This window comes from Ambystoma mexicanum, chromosome 5q (genome assembly GCF_040938575.1).
Source record: "Ambystoma mexicanum isolate Mex_15411 chromosome 5q, UKY_AmexF1_1, whole genome shotgun sequence".
NCBI classification, from domain to species: domain Eukaryota; kingdom Metazoa; phylum Chordata; class Amphibia; order Caudata; family Ambystomatidae; genus Ambystoma; species Ambystoma mexicanum.
Window position 1 is genome coordinate 1,037,695,164 of NC_090933.1, and position 24,998 is coordinate 1,037,720,161.

At 43.6% G+C, this 24,998-nt stretch overlaps 1 long non-coding RNA gene across 1 annotated transcript in view; it reads right to left on the reverse strand.

The window, feature by feature from the left end:
* The window catches only part of LOC138498672 (uncharacterized), a 319,106-nt gene extending 294,467 nt beyond the window's left edge, over positions 1–24,639 (reverse strand). The window contains exons 1-2 of the long non-coding RNA XR_011278823.1: positions 24,331–24,639; positions 3,313–3,404 (exon numbers count right to left, since the gene is read on the reverse strand). This is a non-coding gene — a long non-coding RNA (uncharacterized lncRNA). The remainder of the gene's footprint in view (positions 1–3,312; positions 3,405–24,330) is intronic.
* Between the last annotated feature and the right edge of the window lie 359 nt (positions 24,640–24,998).

Genomic DNA, 24,998 nt, shown 5'->3' on the forward strand with positions numbered 1-24,998 from the left:
GCCGCTCTCCTGAAAACATCCTTTTTGCCTTCTGTCCTTCAAGGCACCAACTCTGAGCTAAGGCTTCATCCCCTGCATCTGGGAACTTTTAAAATCTTGCAGTTCCAGCTCCATGCCCCTCGCAGTGCGGCCCATCATCCCCCTGTCCCTTCCCGCCACACTGTGCTGTGATAGGCCAGAGCCCCCTGGACATGTAACCTGAATTTCCCTCTTCACAGGCCCTCCCAGGGTAGCCTTGTCCGGGCAGCTTGCAAAGGGCCAGAGGAAAAGGGCAGCTCCCATGTACTGTTTTCCCTGTTCACTCCAGGGGCCCAAGCTAAGCCTCTAAGCTGTCTGTAGCAACCTTCAGATAAGAGACAGCGCCATTTTCCTATTTAATGTAATGTAATATAAATAACATGGGTTAGATGCTGGAAGTTCGGTAGGGTGCAAGGCACACCCACAGTCAGGTGCATATCCAGAGGATAGCCACTGTTCTGAACTCAGGCACACATCTAGCCCATCGCCACAGATTAAATTCAGCGCAGATTCAAAGCATAGCCACTATCCTTGCTGTTCTCCAAAGATAGCCAATGGGTTGACCTAAGTAGAATTGTGAAGGTAGCAAATACGTTTCACTTAGAAGAATTGTGAAGGTAGCCAATGTGTCGCACTAAGAAGGACTGTGAAACTAGCCAATGTGTCACACTTAAAAGAATTTTGGGGGAAGTCAATGTATTGTACTTAGAAGAATTATGAAGGTAGTATAAGGGGAGGCATGGAATCACAAGTGAAGACAGACACAAGACATGCAAGGTTCAAGGGTGTTTATTGAACAACAAAGATTGGATAGAACTGCTATCTGGCCCTAAGTCTGAAGATGGGAGCATGCTCTACCATAAATAACACTGTCCTAGTCATGTCTGTCAAAATAAAGTGGCCTATACCAAATAAACCTATGTCCTGCCCTTGCGCTGTTATAATAAATGGGTGCATGGAAAAAGGTGTATGTAGAGGAAAATCAGTGTTTTAACAAAAGATCAAGATGGCTGACTCAGCTCTCCTCCCCAAGTCAGACAGCACAGAGTAAGGCAGCCCCCGTGGACAGGATGACATACTCTGGCTCAGGTTCTCAAACAAAGGTATCCCTCATCCGGGCTCGGACCTCTCAAACACCAAGTACCTGATTCAATGCAGATCATCCTCAGCCAGGCTCGGACCTCACAATTACAGCACTTGCAGGGATTCCTTTCCCAAAGCTTAATTCACATTCATTAGGGGTTCCCTTCCCCTAGCTTATCACACTTTTGGTCTCCCTCAGTCGGGCTTGGATGGTTTACTGATGTCGAAGACTTTCGAATGTGTGAGGCTTTTACTACAGACCTCCGCAGGACCACTTCAACTTTCTCAAAGTTCGCTACCGGTCTCCCCCTGCCGGGCTCAGACCCCTCAATCACTCACAGTTCATCACAGGTCTTCCTCAGTTGGGCTTGGACCTCTCACTTTGCAACTCAACGTGATTCACTTTCCTTAGGCTTCTCTTGCCTTGAAACCAAACACAGTTCATATCCTTTAGGCTCACATCAGAACTCGCTCAACAGAGACTTTCTACTGGGCACTATCGCTATGCACGACCACTCTCTTATACTGTATCGCTATTATTCATCACTTGCTTACTTCAACTCACCGGCAGTGTTGGTTTCTTTGTTTGTATCCTTGATTTGGGAGCCAAGAACGATACCACAGCTGCAGCTGTTTTTTTCAAATGCTAATGTTGGAGGCACTGTTCTCTTTTGCTCAGTCCTCTCAGGGGTCACCCGCAGTCAGGCTCAGACCCCTCCTTAAAGTTTCTCACACGAGTCTCCCTCAGTCAGGCTTTGACCCATCTTGATCCGCAAAGTTTTAAAGTTGTTGGACTTCATGTCTCATAATGCACTTTTCTTATTTTGCTCCCCCTTCGTCAGCACCCCTATACAGCATTCCAGGGTTTTGGGAGCTACAGGAGGTAGAGAGGATAACTTGTTGAGGTCAGGGTCACGCCACATGTCTCTCAAAAGCCTGGAACTTCCTGTTTTGCCAAGGGGAGGCAATCTGGTGTCGGCACTGCCATGTAACACCCCGCTGCCTCTGGTTTGGCTCACTGGAGTTTGAACACCCTCTCCACACTGCAGCCTCCCCTGTACTCAGAGGCCAAGCAGTTAGGCAGTCTTTCTTCCTCCAGAACTTCCAGGGTCTCTCCAGCTCAAATTATCATTGGTTTCGATGGGTGATCTCCATAGCTCCCTCTCACCTCTTCCTCGTCCCAGTGATTTGGTAAATGGGATTTCTAGGATAGTGGTAAGAATTGTGGGAGTTGTGAGATATGGGGTGTTGTGTTTGTTCTCCTATGGCTCCCTTTGATGTTGGTACCTGTTGGAATTGGGGAGGGGCAATGGGGCAAGACTTACAACAACCTATAAAGGTGGAGGAAGTGTTGGGTAGGGGTGTGTTGTGAAGAGGGAAATACTGCGTCTTGCCATCGGATGTCTCACCCACACTCCCAGAGGTCCCCTCACCCAGGTGATCCTCCCACACTTGTCCACCCCCAGGTTCTGGATCCAAAGGCGATGGCTGTGCCCCTGCCACCTGAGCAAGAGATCCCTGGGGTCTAGCTAGTGAGACACCCTTTGGTTTCTCACAGTAACCAATTTGTCGCACTTAGAAGAATTGTGAAGGTATCCAATGTGTTGCACTTAGAAGAATTGTGAAGGTCGCCAATGTGTCGCACTTTGAAAAATGTGTAAAGGTAGCCTATGTGTCACACTTAGAAGAATTGTGAAGGTAACCAACGTGTTGCACTTAGATGAATTGTGAAGGTACCCAATGTGTTGCACTCAGAAGAATTGTGAAGGTAGCCTGTGTGTCGCAATTAGTAGGATTGTGAAGCTTGCCAATGTGTTGTACTTAGATGAATTTTGGGGGTAGCCAATGTGTTGCACTTAGAGCATACCTCTGCCGCAACAAAACACAAAACCACTTTAAACTGCACACACCATGCAACACTGAATAATAAACCAAGCCAGCCACACACAATTCTCCACATACACACCCATACACAAAACCACCACAAAACTACCACCAATTAAATCAAACCGACAGACAATGACAGCTTTTTCTGATCTGAACCTACCAACAGCAGATCGAAGCTCTCTTGTGTTTTTGCCTCTCAATCCCACTAACTAAGCCTCCCCCCCTTCCTTCCTTTTCGGATCCGCCAGAGTGTCTGGAGACCACAAAACATAGTAGTGGTGCACAGTATGAGTCACAACAACATAACATAATTACCATACTTACCAAAACTCCCATCAGAGGAAGAGGGGGAAGAGATGGATATTCATATTTTTCCCCATCACTTGCAAATGGCCAGTGTGTGTGGTTCACACATTCTGTAGTGGATGATAAAAAACAAGTAATTTGCCATAATGATAGAGGAAACATGGGAAGAATCAGTCCCTCTTAACGTGACATGGTGGGGTGAATCCTGGCAAGCACGTGCAACAGACAATCTAGATTTAGCATATAGAAATCTGCATTTAATGTGCTTCTTCAATTACAATCATTATGCAGTAATATGTAGTTCATACTTTCAATCATACCATCCAGATTTCTTAGCCAAAGAGGGTACATTTTGGTTGACAACTGAGCAGCTTACCAAAGCAATGAGGGAACACAGATATAAACATATTATAAATGCCTTGGGCATTTCAGTAATCTGGAATCTTGGCATCAATGAATGTTATAAAAGACACAAAGGTATAGGAGTAGGTCCCTATTCATCTTATGTTTAAAACAATTTTTCACAAACCTATGCCATTTCCATAGGCAAAGCATGTCAATTCATGGGAAAGCAAGCACTTTTAAATGAGGTTGTTAGTGAGACAGACACATGGGGAAGGTCAAGTAATTAGTCAGAAATCCGAGATGCGATAGGTCAACTAGAAAAGGCTATGCCCAAAAGAGAGGTGAAAATATTAGAAATCTCCTAGACCTGGAAAGATGTCCTGTAAATACAATGAATAGCAGGGTGGTACACAGAGAAGAGCCTTTTGCTGCTGATGACAACTGTGTTGCATTTGTGATGAATCAGTGATGATTTCCCCAAAAAACCTGGCCTGGGACCCTTCTCATGTGGCCAGGGAAAGGCAGACACTTTCTGATCCCAACCCTGGGGAGATGGGTGTTCTGCAGGAGGATCACATGAGATGAGGAGCAGGTCAGGGGGGGAATGGCAAAACCCCTTGTTCAACTTCACCCAAGACCCCAAACATCTTATGGCCTATTCCAAAACTGAATAAGATATAATAACAGATTTTTGAATTAGGGACTTCAAGTCCCATAATCCCCAAAGTATTGGGACGAAGAAGAGGGCTGAAGAGGAGCAAAGCTGAAAGGTGCACCTCATTAGTAGGAATGACCCACACCTGAGGGAGCCTGGGAGGCTTAAAAGGCCATTAGTGAGAACAGGAGCAGAACAGCAGTCGTAGGTGGAGGAGTTGTGAACTCTCCATGTTGAAGCAGAAACAGCGACTGGAGAGAGAAGACACTGGGACCACTGTCGAGTGGCAAGCAGTAGCCGGTCCTGAGAGGGTCTTCGCCTCCTGCAGCCTTAATTGGGGAGGTCAGGCAGCGGGAAGCATATCAGAGGGAAGCTTGCCCCCTGGAGGCCTGTCTTGCAGAGGCTGCGCAGCAGGAAGCAAAAGTTTGAACGCTTTCCTCCCCACAAGGCTTTATCCGGTCACAGGCATGCACTGGAGAGGCTCGAGAGCAAAGGAAGTTCTGTGTGCATGTGGCGCGGGCAGCGGCAAACTGAAACAGATTGCCAGATCTCAAGGAGCAGCTGAAGTGAAGGACCTGTTAGCAGCGAGGTAAACGGACACGCATGTCTTACCCAGTGAGTTCACCAAGTGAGTGTGACACCAGAGTGGTCCGTGACCGCTCGCGTGCTCGGTGCAAGTTTGAATACCGAACTGGCAGAAAACAGAGAAAACCACATTTTATTTTAAAAAAAAACAACTGACTGTGACTTTATGCATGCAAGTTTATTTCAAACCCAGCAACAAGATGGGGCAATACTTCTAGGACTTAATGTAAACTACCAGTTCCCAAGCCAAAAGAGAGTAACAGCAAGGCAATTTAAAACCAACAAACATTGCCAAAGTCAGGAGGGAGCAAATGAAAGTCTCACTGTTTTTAAAGCTTATTGCCAATATTTAAAGAAGTATAGAACAAAAGCTGGTGTAAACTCACATTGCCAAAAACAAGGAAGAAACGGAACAAAAACATATTATTGTCAGTGTTTGCTTAATGAAGAATTGGGGAAACAAAAGTGGCAAGAAGGCTGCCCTTCTTGTAAAGGTTATTCAGAAGGAGAGGAGCATAATTTACAAAGGTTTTGAACATCGCAAAAGTGTACTAAAGAGCACCTATGTGAATCTTGGCTTCCCTGAAGAATTGCTTAAAATCAGATGTTCTAAAGAAAGAAGTATGTGGTGTAAGCTGCTCTTAACCACAGAGGCACTTGTTGTTTGTGTAGAGTAGCAGGTGGACACGTCATCACTAGCTCCCGCCCCCTGGCCCCCATCATACTGGGATAGTAGGAGAAGAGCCTTATGTGGGACACCAGGTATCATCACAATACCGCATCGAGTGTATGAGAGACAATATGCACTCAGACAACCGTATTGAATTTGCCCACATACTGAAATGGTGGAAGGATGTCTGCACACACCATTGGACATCGAAGAGGTATAAGTGAAATTGGACGAGGGCAGAGTGACATCATGAAGGAAAGGCATGAAGATGCACTGAAAATGATATGCCAATACTTAAAGAAAAAAGTGTAACTTGAGTAACAAGAGAAACATGTAATCGAGTACAAAGAAATCAAATGAACCAAAGAAATAAGTGAGAAGAGATTTAGTGAATGTATATAAGCAGAAACGCAAGGTAGTTGAGACATATAGAAGATTCCTGCAGAAGAAAACATGATGGAAGGATGGACGTTGGACTCGTGTTGAAACCAATCAAGCTACCACAGAGACATACCAGGGCTGCAGAGTCAGGAGATGCTGGAAAAACAGTTTTGTGTGAGGAACAAAGAGGAGTCTATTGGCCTGGCATCGAGGATGCCACATCAAGGAATAATTGCAAAGCACAAAGGGAGTCAAGAGGATAAGCAATGTACATAAGACATATTTCTCATAGATTAAGCAAAGAAGAAAACACCAGCAATCGCCAAGTATTGGACAAATAAAGATACAAATAGCATATGCAAGGTGGAGTGAGCAAGTCTCCAGAGGCCAAGAAGAGCAATGACACCCAGCTTAACTAAATCAAATAGCGTTAAATAAAAGGTTGAAATGGACCAAATCATGATCTCCTCACATGTGATTCAGAAGTCGAAAACCAGGGCTATTCATTAAGCTCCAGACGAAGATAATGGTGTACCTACACTCCCTTAAAAATCCCAGAACAGAGAACTGGCTTTAATGTCAGGTTTAAAGAAGAAGCCTTGGCTTGGAGTCTGACCGATGAGATATGATGGACTATTTGGGAAAGTGGCTTGTAGTCTGACATTGCTCTTTGCACCTGAGTATCATTTTTCCTATGTGCTGCTAACGAGAAGAAAGTCCAAAGTTGAGAGAGAATGCCGGCCAATCAGAGGGTCTCTGTAGCAACATGCTATACAGTGTTGCACAGGTCAATCCGCCGCTGTTTTTCTGCTATAATCTGTATTATATATATTTAGAGGTGGTTCAAGGCATGGAAACCAATTAAGAGGCATCCAATAATATAACTACTACTTTACAGTTTGCCACGTAGAATGACATCATAGATGGCGTATTGTCTCGGGAGGATAGCTCAGCGGCAACGTGCTTGCCTTGGTAGCAAGACGACACAGAGCAACAAAGGTTCGAACCCCGTGTCCGCGCTTAGAAACCTCTGGGTATTAAGCGCTTATAAATAACCAATCATATCATATCATATATGGAGGTATAAAGCATTTGTGTAATCAAAGTTGAAGTGTGAGTGTGTGGACTACAGTTCATTGTTCGCCAGATTTCCCTACTTTATTCTGAGCTGATAATAAAGTAGTACTTTGCCATATTCTTTGAGTCTGTCCGGTTATTTGGGTCTGCGATCATTATTGGTAATTCCATCTAGCACACGAGATGCTTCAAGGTACTAGAGCACATTTGTAAATTACGGTTTGGGCAGGGCAGTATACCCAAATAGGGAACTTTGAAGTAGTAGGCCTGGCATGGAAGCAAACAATGTGTGATTGAAGTCATGGGCCTGGCATGGAAGTAAACCAGGTGAAAGTTAATGAAGTGCTGAGAAGTGGTGTCAACAAATCATCCCGACAAATCTTCATTGTGAAAACAAGTATTTGTTGAAGAATTAGATTTAGAGCTGTTGATATATTTTGAAATAATTGCAAATTATCCTGACAAACCTTTATTGCTGAAGCAAGACCTGTATAAAAACGCTGTAGGAGTGTCCTATACCTTCAGAACTAATATGTTTTTGCAGAAGCAGTCTAACAAAGATTATTTATGTTAATACTGATTAACTAAGGAAATATTCTTGGTTTATGCAAAGAAGATTGTTTTGAGTCTTACTATTACAAGTGGACGAGAAATCATCTTTGTTGATTAATTCTATAGTGTACGATATTTTTTATTGTCAAGTTGGAGTCACAAATAACTGTGTTGCAACTTTATTACAAAACAGGATTTCCTTGTTTCCTTTGGAACTGTGGAAGAGAATCCTGCTTGAATCTATGGAAGGGAAATTCACCCAAATTATACAGAGAGACTGTTATCATATTGTGTTTCATTTGAACTGTCATGCATTACCTTGTTGAGTTACTGTATGTATAAGTGTGAGGGACAGAGAGCTTTTTTAGAGTGTTTCCTTTTGTTTCTTTTAGGCAGAGAAATCCTCATAAGGGTAGGGAAAGTGAGGTGTTTATCCAACCTTTTGAGTTAATAAAATGGCATCTTTGGAATAACCTTCACAAAGTTGTCAACTTCACATTTCTGACCCCTCACATATGTAGTCAGCATTGGAATTGGAACCAATTGACACAAATTGGGGAACCCTTAAATTTGAGAAACTTAGCAAAAGAGCCTCCACTCTCACTATAGCTACTGAGCAATCAATAGGTTTCAACATATATAGTAGTAGAGGGGAGTTAATTGAACGGGGAGGTAGGGCCTTCACCCCCACAGATGTCTTATTCCTCCTAAGGATACTTACACCCACCTTGCCTCTAAGTCGTGTCTAGCCTGACTCTATGGCCTAGACGTATTAAAATATTGTTGCAAAATAATTGAAAGAAAGCATATGGAATGAAAGCAGTTTGGTGGATTGCCCAAGGAATATTGGAGAAGGCTATGTTTCCAAAACCAAAAGAGGTAAAGAATAGTGTTCAAACTGGAAGAGAAACATGTTTTTGGGGAAGCAGACATTTACCCGGTGGCAAAATACAGTATAGAAAGCTAAGAAGGGATCTTTGACTTAACTTTTGCACAATGTAATGATCCGTAACTAGCAGAAACCCTTAATCAGGAAACAGGTGAGGAAGAAGGGAGGCGAAAGAATGGACATTTTATTTTTCTGAAAACCGGATTACTATATAGAGGTGATGTACATTCTTCTGGTACGCCTAGAACTCAAATTGTGATTTCAAAAGTCAGAAAAATATTATATTGGAAATGGCTCATGCTCATTTAACAGGGGGACATCTAGAAACAGCAAAAACACAAGCTCAAATTGAAAATAGATTCTATTGGTCAGGAATTCATACTGATATAAATAATTTTGTAAACACATGTGCCTTGTGTCAGAAAACTAGAACTCGAATACCCCTCCCGCTCCTTTACAACCTTTACCTATTATTGATGTTCCCTTTTCTAGAATTGGGATGGACATAGTGGGTCCTTTAGAAACATCAACGCTAGGTAATAACTATATATTAGTCATATTAGACTATTCAACCCATTACTGTCAGGGACTCAGGTAGGCAGAGACAAGGACAGGCTAGGCGCAGGGGTGTTGTGGGTACTGTTGTGGGCACTGGTGGGGAGAGACAAACAAAGATGCAACCATACAAAAGGCTGCTTTGCCCCATGTGCAGGAGAAAGAGACTAAAGACTGCGTTTCCCAGCAGCCGGCGCCAAAGGACTACAATCCCCAGCATGCCCAGGGACGTTTTGGGCCAATCAGGGACCAGGAAGGGCGCGGCCGCCCCATCGCGCATGCGCAGAGCCCCGAGCACGGGGCTTGCGCTTGAGACTCCATGCCGACAAGACTTTTGGACCGGAGCTCCAGCAAAACTACACGCGAGGGGCCCAGCCCCACCCGAGCAGCAGCCCGGCCCCTCGCCCACATGAGATAAGTATTCCTTCTTGCTAAGGGCCCAAGGGGATCGAGGGGGAGGTGCAGGGGGCGTCAGCTTGCCACCCCAGAGCCCCAGCACCGCTACGAAATGCGAAGTGGCTTAACTTCGGCGCTCGATCCGCCGGCGGCATTCTTTGGGAATAAATTAACCTGTGCACGGGTGATTTGTCATTTGGAGTGTTTCCGCCTCTTGGAGACCATAGCAGACCCGTGAGGCGAAAACACAGCACCGGAGATCCTACCACAGTTTAAAGCACATATTGTTCACGAGGGTCTGCAGGAAGACCGTTTGTGCATTTTGTCACATTTGCAGGGGTCTGCAGGGGCATTTCAGAGTGTGTCAGTGTGAGTGAGGCTGCATGAGGTGAATGCAGACTATGACAGAGGGCATGTTTTAATGCTTGTTAATTTCTTTTAGCTTGGCCTTTTGAAAACAACCCTCCAGACGTGCCAAGGACGTGACTGCTCTTCATGGACAAGGCACAGAAGACCAGAGCTAAGTTGCATGCTAACTCCTGTACTGATCTGATGACTTAGAGATAGGCAGTGTAAGAATGTTCTTATGTGCAAATTGGTGCTTATGTACAAGTAGTTAGTAAGGGCTGAGGACACCAGAACAAAAGTGCGCAGCAACCAATCTTTCCCTGCAAAGTACCCCATTCCCACCCATAACCTCTACCTCACCCTCAATCCGGTTTACCTAATTTCCCCCTACCTATCCAACCATCGAGACCCTAACCCTCCTTCCCTGCTCTGGTCCAGGAAGCCCGTGTAAGCTCTGACTTGCGGGCTCCACGACCAAAGTGGGGGTGGTTGGTACTACGTCGCTCCTGCGCCTTGGATTCTGGACTTCGTGACAATTACCCTGAAGCCTTTCCCCTAGAGAAATACATTTCACAGCAGGTCTTACAACATTTACTTAATTTTTTTCCCAAACTGGATTCGCAAATGAAATTCTGATAGATCAAGAGTCTACTTTTATGAGTAATCTCATGGCCAAAGTAAAAGATATTCTTCAGATTCAAACTCCGCAAACCTCCATTTACCATCCCCAAACCGATGGATTAGTAGAAATATTTAACCAAACTCCGAAATACATCTTAAAGAAATCAGTAGTTGCAGAGGGGAAAAAGTGGGACATTATGATACCATGATTTCTAGCTATTCGTAAAACTCGTCAGTCATCAACGGGAGTTTCTCCCTTTGAGCTGTTGTATGGAAGAGAACCCAGAGATGTATTGGACATGTTACGGTAGACCTGGGAAGAAAGGGCGAGGTCTACTATTCCATGATCACAGACTGCCCAAAGACTAAAAGAACATATGAAAGCAGTACGGTATATAGTACAAACTTATATGGCCCAGGCTCAGGAACATCAGAAAAATGCTATAATAGAAGGCTGTAAGGAGATCTTTTTCAGTAGGCCAAAAAGTATTGGTTCTACTTCCATCATCTGAAAATAAGATGCTTTCTAGATGGCATGGACCCTATGAAATCTTACAACAAATGGGACCCTATAATTATAAAGCCCCTCAGCCCATCTGAAAATTGAAACTCAAATATACCACATCTGCGTACTTAAGAATGGAAGGAAGACCCATTGAAAGATGCTTCAGTCATATTAACAAGTTTATTATCTGAAGAAAGTGATGCTAATCAGTTAATTTCTACTGGGTTATCTAAGAATCATAATCAACATCTATTTGATCTTTTACAGCAATTCCCTGATGTGTTTAGAACTGAACCAGGAAGAGTAAAAGGAGTATATCATTACATACATACTCCAGCTGGACAAGTAGACCACCAGAAACCCCACAGAATCCCTGAGAGAAGAAAGCAAATTATCCAGGAAGAAAAAGAGGCTATGATAAAAGCAGACATTATTGAACCGTCACAAAGTCTATGGTCTTCTCCTTTTGCATTTGTTGCAAAACCAGATCATTCTTGTAGGTACTGGATTGATTTTTAGGAAGCTTAATGAAGCGTCACAGTATGACAGCTATTCCATGTTCAGGATAGAGGATTTGATTGACAGATTTGGGGATGCCGTATATCTTTTAACCACTTACCTAACTAAAGGTTATTGGCAAGTACCAGTCAATCGAAGTGACAAGCCCAAGACCACCTTTTCCATGTCCCTTGGAGCAATTCAAAGTGCTGCCTTTTGGGAAATATGCCGCCCCTCATGCACACCCTCCTTTTTATGCCTGATAGTTGAAGCCTCTGAAATTGGATTTTTGGCTCTATCAGTCCCAGACGGGCTTATTATTTTTGCTTTTGAGATTAACTACTATTTGTGACTGAGCTTTATGGGAAGTATCTCTGCTCATGTTGATCAGCTCTCCACCAATGGACAAGCCTTATTCTTTATTGTTGGTACCATGGTCAGTGTCAATTGACACATTCTTTTTGAAGCATTGTTCCTATTTATTGTGCTTTTAATATAAGGGACCATGGTGGGTCTTTCCAGCTGATATTTCCTTGGGATTTTCTTCTTCGATTGTGCAGACCACAGGCATCCAGGCGTCCTGACTGCAACTCGCATCTCCCTACCTTGTGGGCATAGTAATGAGTATGAGAACCGGTTTTACCCATCTTTAATATTGCAATGGGTATTTAGGGGGCAAGTCAATCTACGAGTTTGCCTAGCAAGATTGATTGCGGTAGCGAGTTGCTATTTTAATGGCGATTATGCTTCTGAAATTATTGATGGGTCTTGAATAGACATAGAGGCAAAAAACAATGATAGCTGTGTATTCATTAAAAAATGTTTGCATATTAAGTGTGTTATGTGTAGTAACAATAATGGTAGTAATGTGTCTTTATCACTTCTTTCTCATAATTAAATGATTTACACTATAGTTGAGATTGTAAGGGCATTCCTTGAGTGTTGATTACTGAGAATCTTCTTAGAAGCATTTGAACATGTGCATAATGTGTGGGGCATCTATTTGAAAGTACTGTGTATTGATATGTTATATATGTTGCATGTCTTTAATAAACACACACAAAGGATTACTGGAAAGTTTGAGCAATAAAATATATGTGACATTAGCAAATCCATCCTGTGCGGATGACAGAGTAGCAGCTCACTGCAGAGGGTTGTTGCCTGCTCTCTTTACTGAAGCACAGTGACAGGTTGTGGGATGTTTTTACCCATGCATCCAAGCCCAACCATAAAACTGTGCAGTACTGGCATGGAAAACATCATGATGGCCAGAACTCCCCAGAGAGTGCACAGGGAAAACATGAAGAATAGGCTGCCACCCATTTTTGCCTATGTTGTGAGCACAGGAGGGCACTGCCTAAAACCACCATTGGGCTACACACACAGTAGCCTGAAACCATTGGGAATGGCAATACTGATTGCCAAAAAGCAATTCAGAACTGTGGGGAATTCATTTTGTTAATCCCAAAAATGGTTGAAATACCGGTACTCACCACTATCAGAAAGCCGGCGTTTTAAAACCACCAGACTTTTGTGTAAAACTGAACAAATGAAACAAAACCAGGCCAAGGAAAGACTTGCTAAGAGGTGGATACAATGTAAAACTATATTCTGAAATGACTTGAAGGAAGTAATTATTTAATGTATATGTACAAAATTGTAAGTTTGATTTAAACTGGGAACAAATAGTGACATTTAGCTGAAACCTGGCTTAATGAAACTGGATTCTGCCTGAGAGCTACCCCCGACAGGAGTTGAAACCTGCTCAGCCACTCTTCCCAGGCCTAGCTGCATCCTGCTGCCCCTTGCCAAAAGGAGTTGACACCTCTCTGATTGAATTAAGGGAGGGGACCTGCAGTCTGCAGGAGGTTGAACAAAGCACTGTCCTGGGCTCAGGCAAATGTTATATTGGGGGGTCGTAAAGTGGCTTCCTCTTAGGGGAAACTGGGAGGGGCAGTGCCTCTGCAAGCCAGCTGAGCTTGGGAGAAGTGGATATGCCAGTTATTCCACCCTGTGATGTGGGAAGCCACACCCCTTTTTGACCAGGGCATAATTTTAAAAAGATAGATAACTCATAGTGCGGACTGGTCAAAATTATATAAATAATACCATTATTCTTGTGATTTGTTGGTGCACATTTTAAGAGGTGTTAGGACCGTGTGGTATGTTCCTGGGGATAGTAGTGGAAAAAAGGTTGTTACTCCAAATGTCTGCATGTTAAATCTGACACTTTATCATCTGTAACCCATATCCCTGGTGCACATTTGTGTAAAATCTGGAAAGGTTTAGAGGTTGTTATCTGGATGAAAAGGGGAGAATTCTGTCATCAGTGGACACGACATCGTACAAAGACAGGGATCGGATGGTTTGGTGCTACAGAAAATATGTTAACTGGACCTATAATATTAGGAAAATGGTACATAGATAAATATGTATTTGGGTCAGAAATAGATTTGTGTGCAAATTGACCAGGGGAGGATCCTCTGACCCATAAACAGACCTCATCATGATGACAATCCATTTCCTTCCCCCAATCATGGGAGAGGGGAGAATTGGGCCAATGACAAGTAGAGAGGGGCAGGCTTAACTAGGCCCAGGCACACACCCATTTTCAAAACACATAAAAAGAGACTGCTGGGACAGGTAGGAACATTCAATTCCATTTGCTGCGGAGCATGCTGACCGACGACTTCACATCCAGAGATCCAGACTTCAAATCCATCAATCTCCAGAACCTGTAGCAGAAATTAACTCCAGAATTTGTAGCAGAGAGGCCTGAATCCATCAGCTGAATCCTCTTCAGCAGGCCTCAAAACCAACCAAACTATTCAACAGCCGGGCGAGCTGTTTGAATTTTTGCCAAGAATTTTTGCAAGAACCTGTAGCAGTATCCAGAAAGCAGTGCTGTATCCGGAACCCGAGATAACCACAAACCAGACCGCTGTGAGCAGAACCAGAGATCCGGATCGCTGTGACGTGCCGAGACCAGAACCGGAGTCCAGTCCAAAACCTGACCAGATCCGTGGCGAGGCCCATTCCTGCCCAAAATATATTGTGAGTACCGCCCGAACTGTGCAGAACCCAATCTCTTAGTTGAAATAATCTAATCCAAACTATTTTAAACTAAGTAGAATAGCCTCCTAGAAATCATGTCATTTCTAAAGCTGCACAACTGTCACCTGTAAATTCTGCAGCTGCAAGCTGTCACCTGTTATTTTGAGTTTTACTTTAAATCCGAAAATCTACCTTTATTAAATCGTCCGTATCTCTGGAACCGTCCGACTTCCTACTCCTTATACTTTTTCCGCAATCACGATTTACGCACTCGCGAAATTTACCGCGATTTGCGATTTTGGCCCAATTTCTCCACTTGTCAAAATAGCAGCTCCATTCTTTCTTTTGTTAAAATCTGTTTGCAGCTTGGTAATAACTCATAGAGCATTGCTAAAGTGAGCCTGAACTAATACTAACATGCATCTCCCACTCACCCTGAATCTCTAGAGGGAATTAAAATCAGTTGGCACATTTTCCCATCCATTGCCATCACATTTAAAAAGCATTTTGGGCCTGTGTTTCAAACTCCTACCTGTTTCCTCTAAGCTTGCTGGGGGGAAACTGAATTTCGTATTGTATTTGATTGCATTCCTGAGAACTGTGTGCTTCTCTTTCCATCTCCTTCCATTTCTTACATTGCCTAGGGGAGGGAGGTGAACTGCCAGAGAAAAGTGATTATCTTATCTTTTGCTAAAATCATATCAAGTATTTCTGTACTGTATTTTATTCCTCATTGCTTTTCCCTTGAAACCATAAAGGTATTTTTGCTACTTTATCCATCCTATACTAACTCCTCATTGATTGTAAAGAAGTGGGCTAGTGCCAGATTACCCATTGTTGATCAACATCATATGTCTAAGTGTACTATCAGATATTAATTTATTATAAAGTGTGATAAATATATATTGTTGAATTGTCCAAATAAACCTTTTAAATTTGCAAAACAAACCTACTTCTGGGCTTAGTGGGGTCAGGGGATTCTAAGAGGGGGGTGTTAGACAAGGGTTGTCATCCAGAGTACTGAACTGGACATAAAAATACATCAATAAGGGTTTTCCTCAGCATCCCAGACTAGGCATTGACTTAGCTGTAGTGTTGATTGAATATCGCTTACAAAAGATATGCTTTCCATACCTCTACTCCTACCACAGCCCGTGCTGGGGAGAGTGTGAGTCTTGGACATTGCCCTGGTGGTGGAGGAATAGCTCTGTGAGGCAGGGGTGATAAAAATGACATTAAAGGCTTTTGAAAATCACTAATTGTTTATGTTTATAATATTTATTAAAACATATATTGGTTCAGCTAAGCGTCCTGACCAAGGACTAATCCCGATGGATGCACAGACCTAGGCAACTCACAGTACTGCACTACTGATAAATAATGCTAGCCCAAACCCTAGCCACCCACACCCTGTACAGATTGGGTCTGCTCCCAAGTTAGGTCTGCATTTTAAACAATAAATTAATAAATATGTATGTGTCCTAACACACTATATTTCATGAAATAATTTACCAATGATTTGCTACCTTTCCACAAAAACATCTTAACCATCCACAATATCTAATCAATTTCAGCATTGGTTTCAGGATACAACACAACAGCGTCTCATTTGTTTGCAATGTATTTCACGCGTTTTCAAAACATACTGCTAGTAAGAGCTAGGTTCTATAAAATCATATTAGCTTTATAGGTGTCATCTACCCTCAGTTTAAAAGCAGTTTAAGCTATACACGTTCTGCAAGCAAAAACATGTTCTAAAATCTACATGTAACTTATCCTGTTAAAAATGCAAGCTTGCCTATGTGGCTCTAAGCAGCTGTTTAAACATAACGCATATATTTATACTAGAGGCTTTTCTGCATTTCTTGTCTACAATTCAAAAACTACTACCCCAGAAAAGGTAGATGCAACATGTCTTGAAATACATTGACCAGCTTGTTTTGGGAAAGTGCAACATATAATTCTTCGGCTACATTTGGTACAGTTAAGGAATTAGTCAAAAAGATTAACATTGTTTCCTCTGATCAAATCTTGTGCCCTGTAGTGCATGGTATTTTGGCATGCAGCTATTAAGATCTGCCAGACTCATCAAACAATTCTTGAAAAATTGGACAAATTCAATTGGCCGTTTGATACCTTTTCAATTGGGCTTTAAGTTAAAAAAAGGGTGTTCGTCTAATTGCATGATTCTACATTTACTACAGGCATTAGCTCAGACTAAAAATAATCCATCCCTTTTCCTGGCCTGTATTTACCTCATGGCATGAATCATCTGAAGACAAATTTATCTAAAACGGCCATCTTCATATCCGAGAAACCTTTCAAAATGCTTAAATTCAATTGGTGTATTAACGGAATTCGCTTGTATATTGTTTCCATTCTAAAATATTTGGGATTTCCCATCTACAGTGGGCCAAGGATAGGGAATTGTACCTCTGCCTTATATGCAAACTGGCTCCATTTGACTCATGAAAAAGATAAAGTCGATATACTGTAAATACACCTTAATCCCACTAATCAAATTCTACACCAGAAAGGTTTTACCTGCTATGCTTTATGGGCTGGAGACTTTTCTCTCCTTGGATTATGAACAATTGAACTTATTGGAAGGTCATCTGTAAAAGAGACTTCTGGGCCTTCCGCTCTCGTTATCCATGATGGTTATTCATCATGTACTGGGCCTTCAATCATGGTCTGGGAATGTAATGAGGAGGAAGCTACATTTATTCCACAAATATTAGATCCCCCAGAGCATTTGTGTTTGTAGTTTTAAACAAAGCAGTTTTGAATCAATTGTGCCCTCCATTAAATCAATGTATTCAGAGCTTTCACAATTTGTTGAAGGAAGTTTGCAGCAACCACCAGACCATCCTCTCAAACACCCTGAATATGCACAACGAATGAGTGCATTGGAATGGTCTAGAGACCATGACAGATTTGGGAAATATAAACTTCACGCAAATGTGCGAAAATGAATCACCATTATTCCATACTGCAAAATTACCTGAAGTGCTTTACGGATCCTAAATTCAGTAAAATTTATATGCATTTGTATTTCAACTTGTTGTGTACTTTACAGAGATGGGGATCCATTAGAGGTATCCCCATGGAAAGAAGGGTCTTTCTGCTACGCTGTTCTAGCACGTCTGTGGAACCTATAAAGAATGTTCTTGTATATTGTCCTGAAACCTTTGATCTTAGACAATAATTCTTTGGTCGGTTTGTTTATAATTTATTTATTTAATCATATTTGTAAAGTGCGCAGCAGCCCAGGGGCATCATGGCGCTTGTTACAGAGAGTGATACAAACTTAGTTGCATAGAAGAAACATACCTAAACATACAGGCATAATTATTGTACACTTGCATAGAACATAAAGTAAAGCATGTAGATTACCTGGAAGCGGGGAGGAGTGAGAGGGAGGTGAGTTAGTTAAACAGAGCAGTTTTAAGGTTTTTTCTAAAGGCAGAGAGAGAGGTTTCTTCTCTTAGGGCGGTGTGGAGCGCATTCCACATCTTTGTGACTAAATACGGGAAGCCTATCCCTTCTGCTTTGGCTCTGTTAATCCGCGGTACAGTGAGTTGGTTGGTGTAGCATGTTCTGGTAGGCCTAGTTGAGATGGATCTGGATAGTGTGGCTGAAAGATATGGTGGTGCTGTGAAGTTAATACTTTTATGTGTGGTTGTGAGAATTTTGAATGTGATGCAGTCATTGACTGGGAGCCAGTGAGCAGACTTCCTGGCCTGTGAGATGTGGTCTCTTTTTGGAATGCTTAGGGCTGCTCAAAGTGAGTTATTTTGGGTGATTTGAAGTCTGTTTACGTTTTTGTTGGAGGTGCCGGCTGAAGCATATTGCAGTAGTCGAGATTAGCCCATATGGTGGCTCTGGCTATTGAGAGACAGTTTTCCTTAGTTAGAAAGGGTTTGATGGCGTCAATAAGTTTGGTACTTAATGCGAAGGCAGAGACAATAGCGCTGACTTGCTTGTTCATTGGCAATGTGGCATCAATGTGGACTCCTAAAGTCTTAACAGAGGATAGGACAGGGATGATGCAATTGTCAATGTTAAAGTTGGAATAAAGACCGTCTAGTTTAGCTAGAGTGGCTTGTTGGCCATGAATCAGAATCTCAGTCTTGTCCCTGTTAAGGCATAGGCCGTTCGTGGCCATCCATGCTTGGATGGTGGAGTAGATTTGCCTAAGGTGGCATCTTGGTTATATGATCCAATTAAGGGAAGGAGCACCTGGGTATCATCAGCATAGTTTGTGTAAGCGATCCCAGGTGCATCAAGTTCATCAAAAAGGGGCTTTGTAAAGAGATTGTATAGCGTAGGAGCAGTGCAGGATCCCTGTGGGACACCGCAGTGAATGATGGTGGGAGCTGCATTAGCTATTTTTTTTCCCAACTTTTCTTTATTGGCAAGAAGTAATGGCAGGTACACAACACAGTACACACACAGCTACAATGACATTATTTGCTCTTACGCTGCATTTGAGAGATGTTCAGTGGGGTGGGCTATCTGCCCAATTTCTTACCCAGAGTACAGAATCAATGCTAGTCCTGTGTGCCTGGCGATGGAGGAACGTCAGGCCCCTCGTCCTTCCTGTTGTTGAGATAGCTGCAGAAGTATGTCCACACATTTTTCAGGCGGGAATGCGCTGGAAGGGAATTGACATATTCCTCTTTGCGTGTTTGTGTCCATGTGAGAGTTCTTAACCACATCTCAAACGTGGGAGGGGGAGCGGCGTTTCCAACATTGTAGTATGCATTTTTTTGCCACCATGGCACTCACATTAAAAAATGTAGATATCTTCTTCACATCATCTCAGTCCCATATCCCAAATAGAATAGCTAGCAGATCTAGGCTCACTGTGGTCTCAACTATTTCTGGGGCCTCTGTCACTGCACTCCAAAACGCGCCCAGTGCATTGCAGGACCACAACATGTGCATGTGGTCGGCATTTTCGGATCTGCATCTAGGGAAACTGTGTGTCTGATTGCGTGTACATTTCGCCACTTTGTGTGGTGTGTAGTATAGTCGGTTGAGGAGTTTATATTGCATGCAGCGGAATCTAAAGTTAAGGGAGACCTTGCACGGGTGTAAGCACATTTTATTCCACATACCATCTGTGATCTCCACGCCGTAATGGATCTCGGGAGAGTCTGGAGGTTCGTCCCAGTAGGAGGGCCACAGGTCACAGACCGCAGCTCTTAGTCTGAAGTATTGCGCCAGCTCTAGTGCAGATCCCGAGTGGTCCGTGCACCATGTCTGGGGGTTAATGAATTGACCTTCAGGGTATAGGTCTGTCAGTGCCTGGTATTCCAGGCCCTGCCAGTGTCGGGCGAGTACTTTGTCATGAGTGGGGGCAAGACCCAGGAATTGCCATATTGGTAGCCACTTGTAGTATGGACGATGATCAGGCTGGGAGTGCAGTAAACGATTCCATGCAATAATTGTAGTAGCCACAGGGTCAGATGGGGCATCTGCACGGTATGTACGATGGAGAATGAGGGACATGACATTAATTTCCTCGACCGCTAGTTTTTCAAGTTTCATGTGGGGAGGTGCAGTTGGAAACTTGAACCAGTATGTGGCATGCTGGGCTTGTGCAGCAATCCAGTATCGAGTGAGATCCGGGGCCGTGAAGCCCCCTCTCTCGCAGGGGAGGGTCATATGTTGCCACTTCTTATTGACAGTGCCGGAGTGAAAGAGAAATTGGCCGCATGTGGATTGCAGCTTTTCAAAATAGTGCTTCCCAGGCCAGATCGGGACATTAGCAAAGATGTAAAGGAGTTTAGGACCACTAACATTTTTATTAGTGAGAGTTTGCTCACTAGAGAGAGTGAGAGATTGCGCCAGCTTGCTATTTTTGATTCTATAAGCTGCGCTGTAGCAGTATAGTTGTCCGCCAATAGGGAGGATCTAGGTAGTGACACCTGAACCCCAAGATATTTGATACCACCTGGGGACCAACGGAGAGGGAATCTGCATGCTGGTTGCTGGGTAGCTGCAGTGAGTAGGAATATCTCTGATTTGGAGTAGTTAATGGAGAAACCCGAGAATGTGCCTATTTTTGTAATGTCGCGGATAATGGGGTCTAGATGCGTAGATGGGTCCCTAAAGTACATCAGACATTGTCCGCATGCAGTGATATTACTTCTGGTGTGCCCTGCAGATGTATACCCTTGCGGGTGTGGCGAGCTTTGACATTATCAGCCATGGGTTCAATGACTAGTGCGAATAGGATAGGGCAGAAGGGGCAGCCCTGGCGAGTACCCCTGTGCAGCCTGAAGGGTGAAGACGTCAGGGAGTTGACTATGACTCTGACAACAGGATCTGTGTATAATAGTTTAATGTAGGACATCATACCCAGGCCGACCCCTATTTTCTCGAGGACCACCCACATGTACCTCCAAGACACCATGTCGAATGCCTTCTGGGCATCCAGTGTGACCGCGACAGTGTCCGCTTTTGGATTGATCCTGGACATTACATTGAAGAGCCATTGGATATTAAGGGCAGTTGAGTGAACAGGGACGAAGCCGCTTTGGTCTTCGTGCACGAGGTACGGCATAATTGGGGGGAATCTGCTTGCTATCACCTTAGCAAATATTTTTGTGTCTGTGTTTATGAGTGACAAGGGCCTGTAGGATCCGCACTCGTCGCAGGGTTTACCCGGCTTGGGGAGGACAGTTATGAGTGTCTCCCGTAGGGATTGGGGCAGGGTGGATTGGGAAAGTGATTCAGCCCAAACTTCGAGTAGCTTTGGCGCTAATATGGCCACATGTTCTTGATAGAATTCTGGGGTGAGACCATCCGGTCCCGGGGCCTTGCCTTTCGGGAGGTCTGAGATGGCTTTAACTATCTCCTCAATGGTGATCGGGGTGTCAAATTCTTCTCTAGTGATTTGGGATATATGAGACATGGTGCATTAGCTATGTTTGAGAAGACTTTCATTGCTCTTCCTTCTAGGAAGGAAGTGTTCCAGTAAGCCCCTTTCTTGGAGAAGTGTGCTGCTTGCGTGAGGTGTGCAGTGAGAGTTTTATGATCAACAAGATCGAACATAGTAGAGAGGTCTAGGAGGAGGAGGAGGGCGGGCTTGCCATTGTCCAAGATTTGGGTGATCTGATTTTTTAGATCCAGCAGGGCGGTTTCAGTTCCATGCGGAATCTGATTGTCTTTTTCCTAGTATGGTGTTAGTTTTTAGGAAGAGTTGGATCTGGCTGTGAGCAGCCTCGTCTAATATTTTTAGGAGAAACGGGATGGTTGTTATAGGCCGGTAGTTATTAGGTTGTGATGGGTCTAGTGTGGGCTTTTTTAAAAGGGGACGCACCCAAGCTTCTTTGAGGCTATCTGGGACAATGCCTGTTTTAAAGGAGGAGTTGATGAAGGCTGTCAGGAGTGGAGCGAGTGGCTCAGAAGAATCCTTGATGATCTTAGGAGGCATACATCGCCCTTACATTGCGACGGCTTCAGGTGTTTGAGCATATCTTTAACTTCTGATTCTGAGATTTCTTTAAATGTGAATTTGGGGAAATTGATAGTTTTGCTGATGGGCAGAGTTTGAATGAGCTGGTTCTGGTTCAGTAGTGCATTTTAATGGTTTAGACTTTTATTTTGTAGAAGGTCTATTTTTTTGAGCATGGCAGGTTGAATGCTAGTACACCATGTTTCATCTTTGACACTCTCATCAGTGACGCTAGGAGGATTTGTGAGTTCGTTATAGATGGTGAAGAGTTCTTTGGATTGAGAGTTGGCGCCGGAAATCCGGTGATTATACGCTTCAGATTTGGCCTTGAAAATGGCGTCTTTGTATTTTTTGCCTGTTCTTATGAACATTTCTTTAGCTGTGTCACAGGGGTTTGCCTGCCAATTTTTGAGCGCCTGGCGTTTATTCTTGCATAGGGTTTGGAGGTACTCTGTGAACCAAGAGTTTGAGTGGAAAGATTTGTTTTCTTTCATATCTTCTAGTGGGGCAATGGTGTTAACTGCGTAAGGGTGTCCTTAAATATATCTGCTGGATGTTAGGGTAATGCAAGGAAGAAGGTGCAAGGCACGGGATGTCAAAAAAGTGTCGGATGCTATCCACGGTTACTTTTTTGAGCTTCTTGCTAGAGCTGCTGGGGCATGTGTAATTGTTTTAGTACTTGGGGCTGTAGGGATGGTAAATTGTATAAAGTTGTGATCTGTCCAAGGGTAGACAGTGTTGAAGGTGATGGTGGAGTCACAATTGTGGTCGACCCCCCAGTCCAGAGTTTGGCCTTTGGAGTGGGTAGGGGTTGTGACTTTCTGGGCAAAGCCCAAGTCTGTGAGTTCCTTGGGGAATGAGATAGCGGCTTTATGGTTGGGGTCCTTGAATCCTAAGTTGAGGCCGCCTAAGAGTAGTGTTTTAGTAGTTTTTTTTATATTTTCACTGAGCAAATGTGTGATGTGTCCTTGGAAGTCAGCTAGAAGTCCCGGGGGTCGGTAAATCACATGAATATTAATGGTGTTTTTGGGTGAGAGACACAGTTTGGCTGAGAGAATATCTTCATTACCCTCCCAAGGGTGGGATATAAGCCTGAGATGTAAGGTATCTTTGAAGATAAGGGCTAACCCCCACTCCTATTTTAGAAGGTCTATCCAGTCTGAGAATAGAGTAGCCTGCGGGTAGGGCTAAGGTTATCATTGGGCCAGAAGCATTGTGTAGCCATGTTTCAGCGATGGCTAGAATATCTAAGTCATGGCTTGAGATGAGGTTTTTAATTTCAAGAGCATGGGCTTTAAGAGAGCGGACATTGAGCAGGGCACATCTGAAGTGCGGTGCTGGGTTGTTTGTGGTTAGTCGTGACTGATTATCTGCTTTAGGTGCAGAATTATGTGGCTTGGTAGGGTTGAGAGTTGGCTTTGTTATAGATGGCAGCGTAGTGCTAGACTTGGGGGTGTGCAGATCATGGTGGTGAGTGTTAAATCTAACAGTGGTGTGAGTACCTAGTCTGAGGTTTCTGCGTGTTGCATGTGTGGGAAAGGTGGTGATGAGCATTGGTAGCGTGCGTGTTCTAAGTCTGAAGAGTTTGGAGAGGCAATTGGGGATGTGCATGAGTGAATGCTTGATGTGGAGAGTGGGACGGTCGGGCCGCCTGAAAATGCTGGTCACAGTACAATTAGTACGGCTGGAGGAGTCTAGGCAGTTAAAGGGGAGCATTCTGGCATAGAGCAGGATGATATTCAGGATGAGTAATGTGCCCAGTGTGCTGAGGTACTGAAGCGTGGTACACATGCTGGATAGGAGATATAGGGTACAGCTAGCAGCTAGGCTATTCCAGAGCACGTTTTAGTAACTGACAAATGGTCTAATAAAAACAGAATAGCTGATAAAAAGATAGGCTGTTTCAGTGTACTCTTGGCAGATGACAATTCGGTTATTTAAAGATACCTTTAGCAGATGTCAGATTAACAGTCAGAACACACGTTAGCCAATAATAGAGCTGATTCTAGATAGGTTTAACCAAGGACTAATAAGCAATAGGCAAAGTCAGTTGGTGCAATCAGGCCTCAATGGGCTGGTAAAAAACTGCACTGTAGGCTAGTTCAGTGTGGACACTTTAGTGTACTACAGTCATGCATTATATGGTATTATTTTAAGATCCAATGTTAGTGATAATGATAGTGGGATAATGGCTGATATAAACAAATTGTAATCCTTCATAACAGGTTGCATTAAGATGAACACTCAATTGCATAGGCTTGGCCAACAAACAGTAATTTAACGGGTGAGCAGTGAATAACAGTATAGATTATACATGATTAGTTGGTGCAGTTAATTGAGTAGGCAGCTAGACAAAGCAAAGTAGTGCACATGCGTTGAGTTTGTGGTGAATTTGAGAAATCAAAGGTCATCTAATTTCGTACAAAGTTCTACTTACAGCAAGTCCAAAAATGGAATAGGACAGCAAGGCACGGCTCACCGTTGCAAACAGGGGCAAACAGGAAGGGGCCTTTCTCTCTCGGGTTTTCCTGTTGAGGGCTGGCTTCTGCCTGCCGGTGGCCTTCTGGGGGAAGTAGAGGACGTTGCTAGGCAACGCTGACAACAAATTGGCCGGTGGCCATCTTGTCAAGCATCCAGACCCCGGGTGCGGTATTGAGATTCAGCCGATGGGTGCCTGAGCACTGAGGACACAGAACGGGGATGAGCTACAGAGGGCAGCAGGGGACTACCTACTGTAGTGCGGCGAGAGCTCCGTGCGGCATCCCCTGCAATGCAGCGTGGTGCAAGGCTCCTCCTGCGAGCCTTGTGGATGCCGTAGCTGGGAATCCTTCCCATGGATCCCATCTGCAGGAAGGCTCCTGCCCTATCGGGAGCAAATGCTATTTGAGCTCAGTTTCCTTTGGGAACAGACTAATGAATGGGTTTCAAAATGGCTTAATTATAGCTCTAATTAATTGTTTGATTATTCTCCATGCTCGTCTAGGGAAATCTGTATATTTATGAAACTTACTGTTAGCTGGAAGTGAATGCTCGTCAATTGTCAATACATGTTTGTATCTTTACCTGTATTTTTCATGAATACGTGTTTTATGAGTACGTGATTTG